Source organism: Dipteris shenzhenensis, chromosome 28 (genome assembly GCF_047967505.1).
Source record: "Dipteris shenzhenensis isolate YYH24624 ecotype China chromosome 28, Dip_SZ_1.0, whole genome shotgun sequence".
Taxonomy (NCBI): Eukaryota; Viridiplantae; Streptophyta; class Polypodiopsida; order Gleicheniales; family Dipteridaceae; genus Dipteris; species Dipteris shenzhenensis.
Window position 1 is genome coordinate 24,500,631 of NC_141623.1, and position 14,427 is coordinate 24,515,057.

Here is a 14,427-nt window from a genome sequence, read left to right on the forward strand (position 1 = left end):
TGCATCTTCTTCTCATTGAAGACCACATCATGGCTGCGTATGATCTTCTTTGCTTCTGGATCCCAGAGACGATAGCCCATCTCTCCACTTTCACCATAACCTAGAAAGATGCATTTCCTAGACTTAGGATCTAGCTTCTTTCGAAGCTCTTTTGGCACATGTGCATATGCCTCACACCCAAATATACGCAAATGAGAGTAAGAGGGCTTCTTGCCACTCCATGCCTCTTCAGGAATACCACCATCCAAACTCTTACTAGGTGATCTATTGATCACATGCACTGCAGTCTTCATTGCCTCAGCCCAAAAACCACCAGAAAGACTTGCATTGGAAAGCATGCATTGCAACCTTTCTTGAATGGTACGGTTCATCTTTTCTGCAACTGGATTTTGCTCTAGAGTACAAGGGGATGTGAGCTCCCTCTTAATCCCACGTGTATCACAGAAATGCTGAAATTCATGAGAGAGATACTCTCCACCATTGTCAGTCCGTAGGCATTTAAGCGTTCTACCTGACTGATTCTCAACCAAGGCCAGCCATTTCTGAAATACCTGGAACACATCACTCTTTCGAGCTATAGCATAAGCCCACACTTTCCTAGTTGCATCATCAATGAATGTCACATAGTATTCAGCCCCGCCTAATGACCGTGTAGGCATGGGACCACACACGTCTGAATGTACCAAATCAAGCTTTTCAAACTCTTTCTTTCCCCTTCTTTTATGGGCTGATTTAGTCTGCTTCCCATAGAGACAATGCTCACAAAATTCAAAATCAGAGAAACTCAAATGCGGTACATAACCCAAACGGCATAAGAGTTTCATTCCATTCTGGCTCATGTGCCCCAACCTGCAATGCCACAAAGAAGTGCTTGGCTGCTCGGTTATTGCAACAACATGATCAAATACCCCTAATACATGTAAGGGATACAAAGTCCCACACTTGGCACCCCTGGCCAAAAGCATAGAGCCCTTCTGAATTTTGCAACTCTGAAAGCCAAAAGTGGTGTGAAAACCGGCATCATCTAGTTGACCCACTGAAATAAGACTCTTGGTCAGCTTAGGCACATGTCTCACATGTTTCAAAACAAATGCAGACCCATTTGCAAAAGAAAACTTTATGTCACCTGCTCCCACTATGTCACATGCATAGTCATTTCCAAGATGCACACAACCTGTCTTTCCACTATCATAAGTGGAGAACCATTCCCTATGGGGAGTAACATGGAATGAAGCACCAGAATCCAAAATCCAATCCTGGGAATATGCATCATCTGAAGTGGTAAGCAACTCTGCAGATAAACTAGACATGAAGAGAACGTCATTGTCACTATCATGTGTGACTGCATTGATCTCCTCGATCTTCACTTTTCCTTTGTCCTCCCTTGGACTCTCTTCCTTTTGATTTGCACCCCAATTTGCATTCTTTTTCTTATCCTTTTTCTCTCTTTTCAGCTTGTAGCAATCCTTTTTCATATGGCCCTTCTTGCCACAATGGTAACACTCAATGTTCCGTGCCCTGGATTTGCTACGAGACTTCCCTCTTTCTTGGGACTTCCCCCTGAACTGTGATCTACCCCTTTGCACATTTAAGGCTGCATCCTGCTTGTTGCCATCCATAGACTTCCGTCTAATCTCCTCGGCCAACAAGCTACCCACAACATCATCAAATTTTAGTACTCCACCAGGTGCAGAGTTACTGACAGCTGTACGGAAGGTATCCCATGAGGATGGCAATGAACATAAGAGAAATATTGCCTTAGTCTCCGCATCAAAATTCATTTTCTGAGCCTGAAGCTGGCTGAAAATAATATTGAATTCATTCAAGTGAGAAGCAATGGAGACCCCTTCCTTCATCTGCAGCTCAAACAACCTCTTCATGAGGTAAACTTTATTAGAGGTAGTTTCCTTCTCATAAGTGGCACACAGTTTCTTCCACAAATCTTCAGTAGTCTGCTCATTTACTACTGTGAAATAAACTGACTCTGCAAGATGAAGTCTAATAGTAGACTTTGCTAATGCATCCAACTCATTCCAATCATCCTCAGACATATTTGCAGGCTTAGCTTCAATCCCTGCCAAGGGTTTAATCTGCTTCTTTTGAATAAGCACATCCCTTATCTGTTCTTTCCACAAAGAAAAGTTTGTCCCATCAAACTTTTTAATGCTGAAAAACTCCTTTTCAGGCATGGAAGAGGATGCCATGATGCAAATAAAGCAAAATCCCAAATGCTAGTGCCTCAAGAGAGAATCACACCAAATACCAGGTGCACCCAAATGTGTATGCCACAATAGAGTGAAATATCACCAAAACTCAAAGCTCAAAGCATCTGACTCATGTGCATATACTATGCATCCATATGAGCAAATCTGGCCCAAAAGAAAATGCCAATAAGTGCCAAATGACTCAAGCATAAACACCGTCCACTGGCATATGCATCAATAATGTCTCATCCAAGAGAGCATAGCACTATCAGTGCATCACCTGCAATGTGTCAAAGCTATCCCTCAGCATAAAATAGCATCCATGTGCAAAGCGTCCATAAAAAATAGCATCCCACAAGGCAATTTGGGCCTATCAGCACATCCAACAAGGACCGCAATGCATCCAAATGGCCTATCAATCATCCACTGCAACCCAATGCATACCATGAATGAGCGCACACTGCTCAAACTACAACCAGAGTGATCTGCATAAGGTATGCTCAAGAAATCATAGTCCCACGGTAATGAGCGCTACTGAAAATAGAGCCTGAGATGCCTCAAAACATGGGCGCCATTGCATAATCGGACTCAACAATAAAATCTGCAAATATCTCTCTTCTGCCAGAACTCCAAAATCCCAACCGATGAGTGAGAAATGGGAGTCAATACTTATCCACTGCCATGTGGCATAAATCTAAGGTTTCAAAACCTTAGTATGAAAAAATGCATAACAGAGAGACGAAATCGAATACACAGAGATCTATAACTCTGAAAATCCTCCACCAAATCGTGCAAGAACTGATAGGTAGGGGTTTTTGGGCGTCCGGAACGCAATGGGACAGACGGTTTTGGAAACCGTGGTCTCAATCACTGGGTCCAACACACGGACTGAAAAACGTTTTTGGAAACAGAGCTATCTGTAAACTCCACCGGAGTGCGAATGATGAGCAACATAGAAGTTTTAGGACTCCTGAGTCCACCGGAACTGACAGATCTGCAAATGGTTGCTCCAAACTTGAGTTCCAACACCCGGGCAAAAAACGCAGAAACTGACACTGTGAGTCAGAAATCCACTGAAATGATCCCGGATTCAAGAATAAAGGTGTTTCCAGGCTCCTGAGTAATGTGGACACCAAAAGCAAGCAATAGTTGCCTCTACAAGTCAATACGGAGTCTCTGTCATCGAACGGAACAGGGAAAAGCTCAAAAAAACGACTTTTTCTTTGAAAGCTCTTAACAGGCTCTCAAAACCACTTCGTAAAGCCAAAGTGACTTTTCCAAAGGTTCCTCCAAGGTCTCTGCACACTCGGATGCAAGTAAAGTCACCCACAAAGCTTCCCACAAAGCTTCTCCTTCCTCCCACAGAGCTGCTGAGCTTCCAAGCATTCACGCACGCTCAGCTAGATCACCCGGGCTCTGATACCAGTTGAGAGTGCTCTCAACGGAAGCAAGAAAGTAAGAAGGAGAGAGAGAGACAGAGAGCCACACAAGTTTGGTGGGTGCAGAACCACCCTAATCTTCTTTTTCATTCATTTATATATGTGTTTGAGTATTGTACATAACTGGGGTTAAAGCACAGTGACCTTTAACCCCCACATATCCAGGCTGAGTACCTTGACTCAACATAAAAAGAGAGATCTGGAGCATATATGGAGATGGTTTAAAAAGCATAATCTTCATAGGATGCCTCATCTTGTGGAGGCACATCAACTGAAAATAGATTGGCAGTCTCTAGCTTTGTAGTTGCTTCCTTTTTTGCCTTACAATACTTTTCATGGTGATTGTTTTTGCCACAATGTTTGCAAGGATTGATCTTGAAGCAATCTTTTGAGAGGTGATGCAAGGTGAAAACTTGCCCTTTTGAGTTTTTATGGCATAAGCTATGTCATTGCCTCTTCGGAGTTCCATGTGCCTTTCTTCTTCTTGAAGAGCAATAATAAGACCTTCAAGAGTAGGATTAGGAAGATTTTTCAAAGTGGTAACTACATGATCATAATCTTCAGGCATACTTTTGAGCAACACTGCCATTGCATCATCTGTAGTGATTGGAGAGTTGATAGAAGCAAGTTGAGTCATGAGACTCCGCATGTGATTGACATGGGCAACCAAAGGAGTGCCACTAGCCATCTTCAATTCAAAGAAAGCAATCTTAAGTGACAATTTTGATATGTGATTGCTAGCACCAAAAATAATATCAAGCTTCTGCCAAGCTTCAGAAGGAGACTCCAAATCAAAAATGTGATGAATATAGTCATCTCCTAAGCCAAGAGCAATGATGCCATAGGCTTTCTTCTCTCTAGCAGGATCTCGTGCCGGGCATGTCAGAGCTAAGGATTCTCCAACATTAGACGCTATTGAAGAAGAAGTTGAAGCAGGTTTGACAAGCCCCCAGAGATTTTCCCTCATCAATGCAAACTTAACCTTCATCTGCCATGTGTGAAAGCCTTTACCATGGAGCTTATCCATATTCAAGAAGGTAGCCATGAGAGGGTCTAACCCAAAATGGGCAGTGTCTACTCTCTTACAAGGCTAGAAAGAGTTAAAGAGATTCAAAGTACAAGCATTTAGAGTAGCAAAGACTTGTAACCAAATTCCATACTACAAATCATAATGGAAATAATGCTTCAACTTGCATGCTTCATAGAGGTGGCTAAATGAAAGTATTCCAAGAAAATCCAGGTATAACAACTTAAAGGAAAGTTGTAGCCACAGTTGTACTGATGCTATTAAACACTTTAAAACATCAGAAATGCTAAAGTAGCATCTAATGTAGCATCAAACTCACAACATTGTCAAAACTATTCAAAACAGGCCTGAACTTGGAGGGCTTGTATCTCACTCTTCAAAGCAAAGAAAAGAGGGCTTTCTAGGTAGAAACACAACTGGTATACCAGAGAAGAGCCACTAAGGAGGAGAGGCGAAATGCCACATCACGTCGCCATAGCCAGTAGCTTGAAAGTCGACTGGTTTTTTTGCTATTTCTCCCTCCCTACTAGACCATTTCCCTTCAAATCTGGATAGGAGCTAGCTCATACTATTGTGCAAGCATGGATGAGAGGAATTTTGGAATGGCTGCTCCAGCAAGTCGCATTGCAAGAAAAGGCATCAGGATAAAAACAACTATTGCACGGTTTCATGGGCAGCATTCTCTAATTCCTCTGATGTGGAAGTTTGCCCTACAGAAGGAGTCTACAGCTCAGAGGATTTGGAGAATGGCAAAAAGACGAGGGAGAACCAGCTCTCACAAAGTTGGGGAAGAAATGGTGAAGATAAAGACAAAGAAGATGGAGAAGAAGAAGATGATGTGGCACAAATGGGCTCAAGGAGGATCATAGTGCTCTGATACCATGTTGAAGAACTGAAAGGAAAGCATGAAGAACGCAAAATGAGAATGCTTGCTTATGGAATGAAGAAAGGTGAGGTCCATATGTAGGCACCTCTTACATGAGCCACAAGCTCCACAATCATCTCCTCAATCAGCTCCTAGATTCTCTCAATCATCCTATGTGGCATCTACCACCACTTAACAATGCTTATGGGCACCTAACTGTGCCTTTAGCACACACACATAGAAACCAAGGTGTGCCTGGGGCATACACCTTGAGATATCCCATCAAATATATCCAACCTATTCCACAACTCAAGAATTTTCTTGATTTGTGCAATAGGTTGGATATATCCCCCAACTTGTTTCTCAATTCAACATGTTGCACAAATCAAGAAAATTCTTCACTTATGGAATAGGTTGGATATATCACCAAACCAACAAGTTGGGGGTTACTTAATATATCCAACCTATTCCACAAGTCAAGAATTTTCTTGATTTTTGCAACAGGTTGGATATATCCCCCAAGTTGCTGCTCAATCCAACTTGTTGCACAAATCAAGAAAATTCTTGACTTGTGGAACAGGTTGGATATATCCGCCAACCTGTTGCTCAAGCAACAGGTTGGGGGTGCAAGTATATCCAATCTATTGCACAAATCAAGAAAACTCTTGATTTTTGTAAATTTTGTGATTTATGCAACAGGTTGAGGGATATATCCAACCTGTTGTGCAAATCAAAAAAATTAAGCAACAGGTTGGGGGATATATCCAACCTATTGCACAAATAAAAAAAATTCCAAAAATCAAGAATTTTCTTTATTTGTGCAGCAGATTGGATATACGATTGGGGGATATCCAACCTGTTGCACAAATCAATAATTTTCTTGATTTGTGCAACATGGTTAGGGGTGCACCCCTAACCTATTGCTTGATATCCCCTAACCTGTTGCACAAATCAATAATTTTCTTGATTTTTGCAACAAATTGAATATATCCCCCAACCTGTTGCTCAAGAAATAGGTTGGGGGATATATAAAACTTGTTCTACAAGTCAAGAATTTTCTTGATTTGTGCAACAGGTTGATATACCCCCCAACATGTTACTCAATATATCCAACCTGTTCCACAAGTCAAGAATTTTCTTGATTTGTGCAACAGGTTGGATATATCCCCCAACCTATTGCTCAATCCAACCTGTTGCACAAATCAAGAAAATTCTTGACTTGTGGAACGGGTTGGATATATCCCCCAACCTGTTGCTCAAGCAACAAGTTGGGGTTGCACCCCCAATCGTATATCCAATCTGTTGCACAAATCAAGAAAATTCTTGATTTTTGCAATTTTTTGATTTGTGTAACAGTTTGGATATAGTTGCATAAATCAAAAAAGTTCATTAAATTTTGGTTGTATTTTAGGGTTAGGGTTTAGGGTTTAGGGTTTAGGATTTAGGATTTAGGATTTAGGATTTAGGGTTTATGATTTAGAGTTTAGGGTTTAGGGTTTCGGGTTTAGGATTTATTGTTTAGGAGTTTAGGATTTAGGGTTTAGGAATTAAATGTTTAAAGTTTAGGATTTACGGTGGTTAAGATGTTTTGGTATTAATTGTTTAAAGTTTAGGATGTAGGGTTTAGGTTTAATGCCTTCTCTGCTAGTTTTGATATAAAAGTTATTAAGTAATAATAAGCTCAATGATTATTTATTGTGTCTTTTTTTGAGTTTCTAATCTATTTTTGTACATAAAACAGGTATTCATTCTAATAGAGGGTATGGATGTGGTGTTATATAAGAAGAATGAAGTGGTGGCTTTTGGACAAATTCATAGTCTTGATCCTATGAATGTGTGTCATTTCCAACATTGTGGTGAGAGAAGATGTGTAGTGATAATCACCAACGTTGTAAATTCTGAAGTACATTAAAAATATCCACATGGAGACTTTGAAACATTGGGAGATATCTTACAATGTGACATGTTTGATATGCAAGCACATAGAATGCTCTGGGACCAAGACGAAATTGTTCCAAAGACATACTTTCAAGATATCAAGAAAACTTATTTTGAGGGGAAAAAAGTAGAGATTTTATCTTCCTCTAGAGAAGTTTTAGCAATTGGCAACTTTAAAGGCTATGCTCAGAGTTTTCTCTGTATAGTGGAGATAATTAAGTTGACTAGTGCAGGTGTCATTCAAAATGCAATGAATAGTACTTCACATCTAGACGTCCATAATACTAGATGCTCGCGGATGTTTACCTAACACATTGCGAATACAAAAGCTAATAATTGTTGGAGAGAGAACAAGAATAAATATACATTTGCTTTGTGCTCTATGCTGGTTGGTTTGAAAATATTTGAAGAAGTGGAAGTTGGCTTTCTTCTTGTAGCCATACACATGAAGACATAGATCAAATCTTCAGTGTTATCTCTAGTGAGTTGAAGTCAATGGATGTTTTGACAATGGAGGATATGATATTTCGAATTGGGAAAAAAATTGGAGGGCCTCGCAAGGAAGAATGAGAAGTGGCTATCTTAGAGAGGATGGTAGATTGGAGAGCATTCATACAGTCACATTTACAAGTAGGAGATGATACCCTAATAGGACACACAAATCCACACTACTTTTGGTTTCACATGCATAACAATATTCCAGTGATGCAATGGAAGCACTACTCAATAGATGGAGATCATTTATGGAGTGACTCATATGCTTTATTACAACTAATAATTCCATTGGAGGAAACTAGATTTGTTCTTGCAAAAAACAAATCACCTGACATAGATGAAATGAAAGGCTTGAAAGCCTTCATTAAACATCTTTAAAACATGATGCAAAAATATCCAGAGCAATCAACTAAGAATTTGGAGACAATTAAATCAATAGAAGCACTTATCCAATCTTTAGAAATATAAGAAAACTTAATGAGCATTGAATATTGTGAATCCTTTTGGCCGGAACAAGCTAGGTCACCAAGTTTTCCTTTGGATATAAATATGTTCGTAGATATGAAGGAAGCAGAGGAATGCCTTTTACCTCAAAAATATTGTGGCAGGAAGGGAGACAAACTCTTACTAAAGTTTATACCATCTAATGAGATTGAAGAGGGTCTATTTGTTGCAGTTTGGGCATCTGATTCAGGTTCAGAGTTGGATGACCAAGGTATCCCAATTTGGGTTGCAAAAGTTGCTAAGATAGAAAGGGATGACAAGGGAACTCCTATAACATTCACAACTTTATGGTATGAACCAAAGCCATTGAAAAATCTCCCGAGAAGATATACAATAAAACAACTCTATGAGGGATGCTTGCAAAAGAAACGTGAATGGGTTCCAAATAATGAGGGATTAACAGAGGTGGAAGTTAGTAGCATTATTCACTGCTGGAAATTGAGGACACGAAGTTTTAAAAAGAAGCATGGATACAATGTTGAAAAATGTATCACAATCCTTGATCCACGTCGTGTCCATATTAAACATCATTTGGCAAGACTTGACCCATCAAGCGCAAATACATTACATGACTCTGATGACTCTGAATGAGATTCAGATGCATAAGATAATGTTTTGTATGCCTTTTTCCATACAAATGGTGTATGTATACACCACCAATAAGATAATGTATTGTAAGCTTTGTTTTTCTAAAAAAGGGTGCACCACTTATATATTGAATTCAACAAACACTTTTTTTTTTTTTAAATGGTGTATCTATACACCACTTATTTGTTGAATTCAGCGAACTCTTTTCATATGGTGTCATACTTTCACTTTATTAGTATAGTGTTAAAAATGAACTAGAGTTAGGAGACTACTGTTATTATTATTATAGTTATTGGATGGGGGCACCATGCACAAGTTTGTGAATTATAGCTTCATTGAGCCATTTTTTTTTAAATTAGAGGTCACCACTTGACTTTTTAGCTTAATAAGGCCATATTTGTATATAAGTGACCCATTTAGTGCTCTAACAGGCCCAATTTTTGAGCTCACTAAGTGAAGTTGAGTGGAGATGATATGCTCCAAAAAAAAGTCCAAACTAGGATAGAAAGTCCAAAAATTTTGAATTGTGTGTTCCATGAAGAATACAAACTTGTTTTCTAACAAGTAACGCCTAAACTTTTTAACTACATACACAATGGCCAGTCCTTCTCATTTGTTTGTGGTGTAGCTTATCTCGCCACTAGAGTACATAAAGATAGCTATCATCCATCTATTATTCATGGGTGGTGAACCAACCGCATGTGTAGCTAGCAAGTTGGTGACATAAATGCACAACGGTCACCCTAGCATATCATGAGTGGAGCTCAATGTCTCAACACTCCCCCTCGAGCTCAATCCTAATTCCTGCACACCAAGCAGGTCTCTGAACTTTCATAGCTTCTCTGCACCCAATGCCTTCGTGAATATGTCAGCTACCTGATCCTCTGTGCTAACATAAACTAGATCAATAAAACATACTAGAACCTTCTCCCACACATAGTAATAATGCACCTCAATGTGCTTTGTTCGAGCATGATAGACTGGCTTATTTGCCAAGCGTATACTGTTCATGTTGTCACAATAAATGACAACTGGCCCATTTGTAGACTGATGCATATCATAAAGTAGCTTATGCAACCAAGCTGCCTCACATGCAGCCATTGCTGCACCCTTGTACTCAGCCTCTATGCTCGACAAGGCAACTGTAGGCTATTTCTTGCTGCTCCCAGTGACTGTAGGACTCCCAAAAGAGAACACATATCCATTGGTAGATCATCTATCAGAAATACTACCAACCCAATTAGCATCAATGTATCCATGCAATTGTATCTGAACCCCAGTCTCATAAAATAGTCCATACTGCAATGTGGACTTCACATACCTCAGTATGCATCTTGGAGCCTGTATAAAGTGACTTACCAACCCAACAGCATAGCTTAAATCTGGCCTAGTAATAGTCATATAAATCAAACTTCCTTCTATGTGTATGTACATAGTAGGGTCTTCCAGAAGCTCACCTGCATTTGCGCTCAACTTCACATTCTGCTCCAAAGGAATTGAAATAGGCTTACAACCTGTCATCCCATATTTGGACAACATGTCCAATCCATAGTGCCTCTGCAAGAGCCATATCCCACTTGTGGATCTAATCACCTCAATGCCCAAGAAGTAACGCAGCTCTCCCAAATCCTTCATCTCAAACTTCTGCTTCAATAGCATTTTCACATAAAGGATATCTTCATCACTATCACCTGTGATGATCAAAGCATCAACATAAATGACAAGCACCATAATGCCTTTCTCTATTTTTCTCACATAAAGTGAGAAATCCGCCTTGGAAATCTGAAAGCCAATAGTGACAAGATACTATCCTATCTTGTCAGACCATACTCTGGGTGCTTGCTTCAAGCCATACAAGGCTTTCTTCAATATGCAAACAAACTCAGGATGAACAGCATGAACATAACCTGGTGGCTGCTCCATATAGACCTCTTCTTGTAAATCACCATGCAAGAGAGCTAGGAAGTTTCAGATGCAACCTGTGTCACAACGAAAGAAGGTCAAGAGTGTTTTCAAATTGGATTTAGACATGCATGAGCACATGTTGGGGTATCTTGGAGTAGTGGATGAGGACAACTAAGATAGTACTAAGAAAATATATTCTCATTGCAAGGAAATGATATTCCACTTATCCTAGAAAATAAAAAATATATTTGAGACTATGCTTCTTTTAGTAAATCCCAAACTAACCACTACACTTGTTTTTGTAAATCCCAAATGATAAATCCCTCACCCTAACCTCCCTCACCACCCTCCCTTCCCCCTACCCTCCATCCCCAGCATCGCCGCGATGACCTCCCCCCCACCCTCTACCCCTCTCCCCCCGCCCCCTCACCCCTCCCCTCCCCTGCACTCCCCCTCTGCCCCTGTCCCCTAGCCCCTCCCCTCCCCTACACCCCTTGCTGCCATTGGGTGGACAAACTCCCCCCTTTTCCCCCCCCACGTGGAAAATCCCCCCCCGGCCACATCTGCTTCATCTTTCCCCCCTCACACAATTTTTTTTAAAACTAACCTAAATACTAAACTAACCCTAGGTTAGATTAACCTAGGTTAAGTTAGTCACACCTAGGTTAGGTTAGATTAGTCCAAGTTAGTAGCTTTGGTTAGGTTAGATTAACCTAGTTTAGTTTAACCTAGGTTAGTTACTGTAAAAGGATAAGCCTAACTAGCTTTCAGTTGGTAACTAACTGTAGTTAGTCAACTTAGTTAGGTTAACCTCTTTGTTACAGTAACTAGGAGGATATAGGTTAGTTAACCTAACTAGATTCACTCAGTTACAACCCCTTAGTTGGACTTAAAGTCCATTCACACCACCCTTAGGACACCCCCTCCCACAAAGCAAATTTTACCCCTACTTTAACCCCTTGTAACTCATCTGTTTGGGACCCAAACTGGACCCCGTTTGAACCCATATTTCACACATGGAAACACCACATTACGAGGTAATTTTCCAGCCCATTTCACATCATTTCTACATCCCTAGCACTCGCTCATTTGCACCCTCGTGTGGGCCTCGTTTTGCACAAATTCTCTCATATCTTCACGCCGTGACCTCCGATTACTGATCCGTTTACACCAGCACGTTTCCCTACACGTAGGACAATCTTAGGCACATTATTAACATGCCGGTCCCTACACAAATTAACACCACTCTAACCCTCCCCCCCTAACTACTACATCCACACCCGCACTTGTGGTAGAGGCACCCTTGGCAAATCTCGACCCATCTGCATGCAGCTACATTCCGGCCAATGCCTTCAACTCCAACGCTCGCCACATCTGCATATAACTCTGCTGCAACCATTGCCCCCACCAATCCTCTACCCCGAATCCCCCCTTGAGATTCAACCACTTCCTTTAATTCCTCCATGCCCCAACATGGTTGGACACCGTCATGACAATGATGGGGATATCAACCTCGATGCAACGGCTGGCAATTTCTTTAATCGAAGAAATAACAACAATCACGACAGATGCCCCTTGCGAAAACTGGAAATATAATGGTAGGGGAGATCCAGCCCACTTCCTCCAACACTTTGATGCCGCATACCGAGCAGGTGGTGATCAATCCCATGAAACCAAGGTGGCTTGACTTCCCATGGCCTTAACTGATGAAGCGTCTGAATGGTACCTAGACCTTCTAGTGGAAGAGCGCGCCACATAGGACCTACTTTAGATGGAATTTAAAAGATGCTTTCAAATGGAGAGGCTATAAGAAAATAATACGTCTGTGCTCAACAGATAACAAGATCTCGTATGCAAAAGAGAAAAGCTGATAGTATGGAGAATCAAAAATTTGATTACTGTAAAAGTGATACAATAGATGGCGCTGCCTCCCAGCCGTGCGATCCTATGTGAGAAGCTTCCATGGCATGCTGGAAATAGTAGAGGACGGAGGTTGGATGCTAAGGAATCAGGGTTACTATAGCCAATGATTATAATGGGCTTCACGGGCTTGCTCTTATATAGCCACCAATCATAGTTTGTTTGACCCAATTGGGAGACTGACCCAGTCCACCCAAAACGGCCGACTAGGGGTCGGTCCCAAAATAGACCATCGACCACACGATAGAACCATGGCGCAAAATAGTGCAACTAACCTACAGTCTCTATTCGGCCATCTGGGATCATCTGGGGCTCCAAACAGGCCCCGCAACCTGAGAGTGGAGCTACCTCGAGAAATGCTCCGTCTATCCTTAGTGTGTTTAGTCATGGGATGCCTTTCCGCACTTGCATGTAGCCTAGTTGGTAGTGTGCCAACTCTATCTAAAGCTGTCCAACCATCAGGCCACACATGGCCCCCATCTAGTGTCCAAACTAGGACCTACCGGATAACCGAGCTACTCAAATGCCTTCTCCTCATATGGGGGGCTTACAAGTAGATTTAGCTAGCTCCCGCATAGTTACACGAGAGTGGAGCATTGATATCTAACACCCCCCCTCAATGTCCACCCGCAAGTGAGCTTACTTTTTCGGCCCAATCCCAAGTCGATGAAGATGCGTCTCCAGCAAGTCTCTTCCAAGAGCATTCATGAAGATGTTCGCAGCATTCTCTGTAGTCGGACAGTACACCAAGTGGACCTCTCCATCCATGATGAGCTCGCGTACAAAGTGATATTGAATCTCAATGTGTTTTGTGCGAGCGTGGAACACAGGGTTCTTTGCAATTGCCATGCAACTCTGATTGTCACATGATAACTGCGTAGGCTTGTTCTGCATTGCACCCATGTCCCCTAAAATCCTCCTCAACCACACTGCCTCACAAGAAGCAAAACATGCTGATTTGTACTCAACCTCAATAGAAGAAAGAGAAACTGTAGGTTGCTTCTTGCTAACCCATGACACAGCTCCAGATCCAAGTGAGAAACAATAACTTGTCACTGATCTCCTTCTGTCCATGTCTCCTACCCAATTTGAGTCACAGAATCCGATCAAGGTGTTGCCCTTGGTATAGGTGATGCCATAACCTGCTTAGTACACCAGTCACAAAACTAATGTCCGGCCGCATGTTGCACAAGTAAATCAAACTGCCCACAAGCCTTCTATACTTCACTTCGTCCACCAGTGGTAATGAATCCTCATTTGAGAGCTTCACGTCAACCTCCATAGGGGTACCAACTGTCTTACACTCAGCCATGCTAAATGCCTTCAGTATCTCTCTAGCATACTTGAGCTATGAAATGAAGATCTATTTTGGCTCTTGCCAAACTTCAATCCGCAAACAGAAATGCATCAATCTGAGGTATGTCATTTCAAACTCTCTTCCTAGCAACTGCTTTGTCTGCGAGATCCTCTTCATGGTTCTCTGTTATGACAAGGTCATCCACATAAAGGACCACAATTATACAACTGCCTCCTTCTCTGTAG